This window comes from Parasteatoda tepidariorum, chromosome 6 (assembly GCF_043381705.1).
Source record: "Parasteatoda tepidariorum isolate YZ-2023 chromosome 6, CAS_Ptep_4.0, whole genome shotgun sequence".
Classification (NCBI taxonomy): Eukaryota; Metazoa; Arthropoda; class Arachnida; order Araneae; family Theridiidae; genus Parasteatoda; species Parasteatoda tepidariorum.
In genome coordinates, this window is record NC_092209.1 from 10,175,068 (window position 1) to 10,181,437 (window position 6,370).

The window sequence follows — 6,370 nt, forward strand, 5'->3', positions numbered from 1 at the left end:
GACCACCCTGAATCGCTTTGATCCAGTGATCGGATTTTCACGTTCCAAGACTCATTCTTAATGGTTCGAGGGGGTGACCTCAAATATGCTAATTAATAAGTACAGACAATATTTTAAGTTACGAAATCAGACACAAAAGCGTATTTTCTCTGAATAAACATACCTTTCTTTCGATGGAATTGGATTTCTGACAACTATAGTTAGCCGCAGTTTGGGAAATATGGTCCAAAATTTTGGACAGGAGAGCACTCCAAAGTTTGGATCTCTTAATGTTAATTTTACTTTTCACGTATTTCGCTATATCTCGAGAACTTTTAAATTTGAATTAAAAAGTTTTCGCACACAATTATAAAATTGGCTTATCCAAGGACATTTCCTTGCGAAAAATAACTTTACGCTAATATTCATCATTTTTTATTATTTTTATCGAGAATGGTAAAAAAAAATTTGAATTGTAGGGTACACAATTTTTGTAGCATTTTAAAGAATGTAATTTTATATGGCACAATTCTAAATTTGAGTAAAATCGGTCGAATAGTTTCTGAGAAATTGAATTGTCTAAAATGTCAGATACCTAAAATTTAATTTCTCAGAAACTATTCAACCGATTTTACTCAACCGCTTAGCTTTCGCTTTATATCGAACCTGTATGTATTGATAAAAGGCATGCAGGAATGCCAACTTTCTATACTTTGGGAGAATTTTTTTTCTAGTGGTAGAAGAGTTTATGTTTTAATCTGATATTCCAACAATTTGAAGCTGTTGCGAATTATTATTTTTCCATTTGTACTGAATTATATATATATATATATATNGTCGATAAGTTGAAAATTATTCTAAACTTTACATAGAAAAAATAGAAGCGAATTCGGACATGGTTCGGATAATTGGACATTCGGATAATAAGGGTTCGGATAATCGGCGCTCTGCTGTATATATATATATAGCATAATAAATAAATACGAAAAACACGAAGAAAATTAAGAAAAACAATAAGTTTTATTTATTGCGCATAAGCTGCAAGTAAACAGAACTCATAAGATAAGTTCAAAATGAATATAAAAGGAAAATTACAGACAAATGAAAAAAAGGGGGAAAGGAAAAATAATAAAAAAATATAACAAACTATGAAAAAAGAAGGATAAAATGTTTAAAAAAAAATCCGGAAAATAAAAGATATAATCTTTTAATCAGCCCACAGGATTATATTAGTAAAAAAGAGTGCTATTGTTTCCATCTTGCTCTAAACTATGATTGACTGTTGGTTTTCAAAATCATTACTGATACAGGGATGCCAACTTGCTCCGCTTTGTGAAATAGTATTTTCTAGTGGTAATGAAATTTAATTTACTTTCAGTTCAGTATTTTGCATTTTAAGTAATTTTGTCACCACTACACATCAAAAATTATAAGTATCATATAAAATGCAACATAAAAACATTCATATACTGGTTACTCCATTAAAAAGTAAGCGTAACTATCCTTTAACGAATTTTACTGTATAATTTGATACCACTTTATTAAAAATATTCCTGAAAGCGGAGCAGTTGGCATCCCTGCTGATAGACTGATCGAGGATACACTGCAGAATTTGATAAAAAGCATGCAGGAATGCCAACTTTGTATACTTTGGGAGAAATTTTTTTCTAGTGGTAGAAGAGTTTATGTGTTAATTGGATATTCCAACAATTTGAAGCTGTTGCGAATTACTTTTTTTTCAGTTGTAGTGAATTAAATCTGAATTATTTGAAAAAAACAGAACAGATTTTTCAAAAATATTATATAGAACTTAGGAAGCTAAGCATTCGTCTACATAATGTTATATGTACCTATTTAAATTATTCGTGTTTAGTAGTGGATTAAATTTTTTAGCTCCAATTGATTAAAATATAAATACACTGCCTTTGCTTCCACTAGAAAAAATATTTTCTGATGCAACAGAAAATCTGTAATAGTTGGAGCCCACGGATTTAATGTATGATTATTTGTTAAGTAAATTTGATTTGTCGCTATTTTCTACTCTGCAACATATGAATTATTCAAAAGTTCGTATAAGATTAGCCATTTGGTTCTAATTTATTTCATGCTGAGGCTTTTGAAATTTTGGAAAATTACTATAAAGTTCTGAGAGCTATAGTTTATAATCGTCGGCCACTGTATAAAATATTTTGCAAAAAGCGAAGCAGATGGCAGGTCTGTGCATGCAGACCCGACAACTTTCTACGCTTTTTGGAAATTTTTCTTGAAGTAGTAGCTAAATTTAGGTTTTAATTTACGATTATTTGTTACATAAATTAGATTCTTTTTGCACACCACTACATGTAAATGTTTCAAAATATCATCTGAAAGACCACTTCATTCATGCTTATTCGCGGTGAGGCTTTCAAAAATGCTGGCAAAATTATAAATAATTCTGAAAGGTTTAGTTAATTATAGTCTTCCATTCTATTAAATGTTTTGCAAAGAGCGCAGAAGTTGGCAACTGTGCTTATTTTGCCCCTTTCTACCATTGTATTACGCTCTTTATTACATCGATGTAAAATCTCTGGAAATTCAAAGAAAAATAATGCCACCATAACGTGACCTCATTAAATATTAAACGAACTGAAATACTTTTTTTGGTTTTGAAACTTGTAAAATAATATAAATTTTTTACCGTACAATATATAATACAGTGAAAGAAGTAACTTATATCAAAAACCTAAAATATTATAAAATAGCCATAATTGAAGATTCAGATTCGATAAGGCACGAAAGGATATTAATTTATCCCAGTAGACGGTAAACTGTGGTTCGCGAGCTAAAATTAAATTCTTTGCGATTTGAGAGAGGTTTGTCTTTGGTGAAAGTGTAGGAAAGTGACCTTTTGAAGCAGAATCTGTCGAAAACTAATTTATCGGTTTTGATGATTATTTCGCGAAACGCATTGAAATGTATTTTTAACTATATGCTCTTCTAAATAGATTGGCGCCAAATTTATTACCGTTTATTGATTTGCATAAAACAAGTTCGGAATTCTTTTTCAATGTATTGTTAAACTAAAAATATTCCAGAAATGAGAAGCAGCATTTACATTCAATAGCAAACTGAAAATATATGATAGAAAAAATTGTTAATTTTACTTTCTTTCAATTTTGAATTTCAATAGACGTCACTTTTCTGAGAAATATGATATGGTTAATTGTATTATAAATTTTAAGAGAGCATCGTGGAAAATTGTTAAAATAATACATTATCAAAATTTTTTACGTAATGCAGATCAGTGGTTACCAACTGGCTGCCCGAGAACTAAAATATATTGTTGTTTTTTTTCGGCAATTTTCATAAAAAATCTGTACGGAAAAATACTTTTCATTTGTTTAAAGAAGCCTAATTTCTTCGTTTCTGTGAAATTTGACATACCAATAGTGCAAAAAAATTTATTTCTCAGGTTTTGCATCCAAGAAAATATTTATTCAAATACAAAAATAATCGTGTATGTTGCTCTTTCTTCTTTCTTTTTTTTTGTTTTGTTTGTGTTTTGTGAATATAATTTAGCATGCGCTCAACAGAAATTTTCTCGAAGAAATTCTCTCATTTAACTTACTGAAACCACTCATTTTAAACGAAATTATTTACGTTTTAAAATTTTAAAACGCATAAAAGAGGGAATGAATATCATGTTTTATCTAAATTCCTTGAATTGAATATGAACGGGAAAAAAAATTTTATTTCATATGCTCGAGAATTTTTTTTTTGTTCTTGCAAGAATTCCTAATAAGCCGAAAAAAATGGTAATTTATCACAGAATTAAATTTAAAGGAGAAAAAAAATCTTCTCACTAAGTTTCTGACTAAGAGAAGATTCAAAATAACAAGCATTATTTGTAATGCTTGTTATTTTACTTTTTAATATTAAAAAAAAACTTTGATAAAAATCTGACTGTAATATTTAATGTTCCTTCAAACATAAAAGAGTTCTATATAAAATTTTGATGAAGTTGCGGTCCGCCATTTGACTGGTGTTTGTAATAGCAGCCCTTTGCCTCATGTAAGTTGGAAACCCCAGATGTAGATTACCATTCAAAAATAGCAACTAAATAAAAATCTCAAATTTGAATTTGTTGTCGCCCTCGTTGTTTATTCGATTACATGAAAAAATTTCTGTTCAACTTAACTCAAATTTAAATAAGTTTATTGTATGTAGGTTTTTAATTGATAAAATACCTTCATTAAGATATTGTGCTAAGCAAAATAAATTTGTATAGTGCTGCACAGTACTTTTTGAATCGTTTAATATTTTTATGACTAATTTAAAGATTGGAAAAATAAATAATTCAATGTAAGTAAACATATTCCCGCTCGGTAGATTTCAATCATAAATGTCACCAGTCATAATATTTCACCATTTGTTGTGTGCTTTTATCAGCTGTAGTTTAAGGAGTATCAAATTTTTTTTTATCTCAGTAGTATTAAATTATTTCTTTCAGATAAATATGTCATAAGACACCTTTTATGACATAACTGGAAGCCTGATAATAAAAATAGGGCAATGATAAAAGGAGGAATAATTATAGTATAAAGGCAATATAAACTGAAAAGACATAACAGTTAAGTACAAAATGTATTACGTGAGAAAATTTAGAACAATATATTTAAATTGGTAGTCACATTATGGGTAACGCTTTAATTATTTGATAAAAATCTTCGGAAAAAGCCGGAGGAATTGGCAGGTTTGCATTATGACTGAAAGTAAGACGAAAAAGAAAACAAATGGGTAGCAAACCTGCATAATTTATTTTCAGTTTTCGTGAATAAGCTCTAACGATTGATTCTTAATTATAAACTACTTATCAACATTAACTTTCCCTGGGACAAAATATATAAATGCATAATAAAATATATTCAGTCCAATATATATGTAATAACTCGTGAGTCATGGATATTTCTATTTGGAAGTCATGGATATTTCTGTTTACCCGTAAACAAACTATAATGAAATGGTTTTCTTTCTTAGGTTTTAACTCCTCTCAGTCTCTATCTATCTATCTATCTATCTATCTATCTATCTATCTATCTATCTATATATATATATATATACATGCACACATAAATTTTAAAGATTTATTTCCATTAAAATATTTTAACATAATTAAAAGTTTTAAATATAATAAATCTCTTGGTAGAACTATATTTAATTATAATGATATATAAGCAGAAATTAGTAGTGTTAGAATTAGAGTGTTAGAATTAGTAGTGTAAAAATTAGAGTATTAATATATCCGATTATGAATGTCACTGTGAGGAAGAGAAATATTTTGATTTTGTTGCTAAACATCATAAACATATTATTACTGGTAATTTAAATATTATAGAAAACTTGGAACTTAGGAATTCAATGATAAAAGGCACAAAATTTAGACCCATTTGTCATATATCAATCAATAAAATTCTAAAACACTTTCTTAATGATCTCAATAGTTTTTGTTTAAAGATATCAAATAGATTCTCGCTCNGGAAGTTTATTATTACTTTAAAAACTTTATTTTCAATAATAAGGATAATTTAAATAAGAATAACAATTCAACAAATTTTTCTAATATTGTTCAATCAATTAAGCAACTTCAAAAAAATTTTGTAATTACTCCCATAGACAAAGCTAACAATAATTATGCTATATTCTGTAAAAAATTCTATGCTGAACTTTTAAATGCGGAATTAAAAAATAGTAAAAATTTTAAACTTAGTAATTTTAATAATAATATTGTCATTAAAAAAATGTTATCTTTTAATAACAGATTAAAAATTAAAATTAGCAATGTACAATTTCCTTACTTAATTATCAGTCCTAAATTTCATAAAATTCCTGTAAAATTTAGAACTATCACATGTGGATCTAATACTTATCTAACTAAACCAGACACCATTTTCTCTAACTACTTAAATAAAATTATTAACAATACTTCTAAGGAAGGTTTCTCTTGGATTATCACTAATAATCAACCGATTTTAGATTTCATTAAACATAATAAAATTAATTCTATTGCGACTTTTGATTTCCAGGATCTTTTCAATCGCATTCCCCTTTCTAAACTAAAAGATGTCCTTTTGAATTATTACCATGACTTTAAAAATATCCTTTGTTGCGATTTTGATCATTGAGAAATTCTGATTAATTTTTGTCTTTTTAATAATTATCTAATGTTTCTACTAGCATCTATTTAAATACCACTTTTAATGAGATGAACAGAATTAAAAGAACATGTAGTAATATTCATTTATCCAAAACACAAATCGATAAACTCTTCAAAATTTGATAAAAAGTAATGGATACCCAACTAAAGTAATAAAATTTTATATAAAATCATTGAATTAATCGTATATTTTTGTGG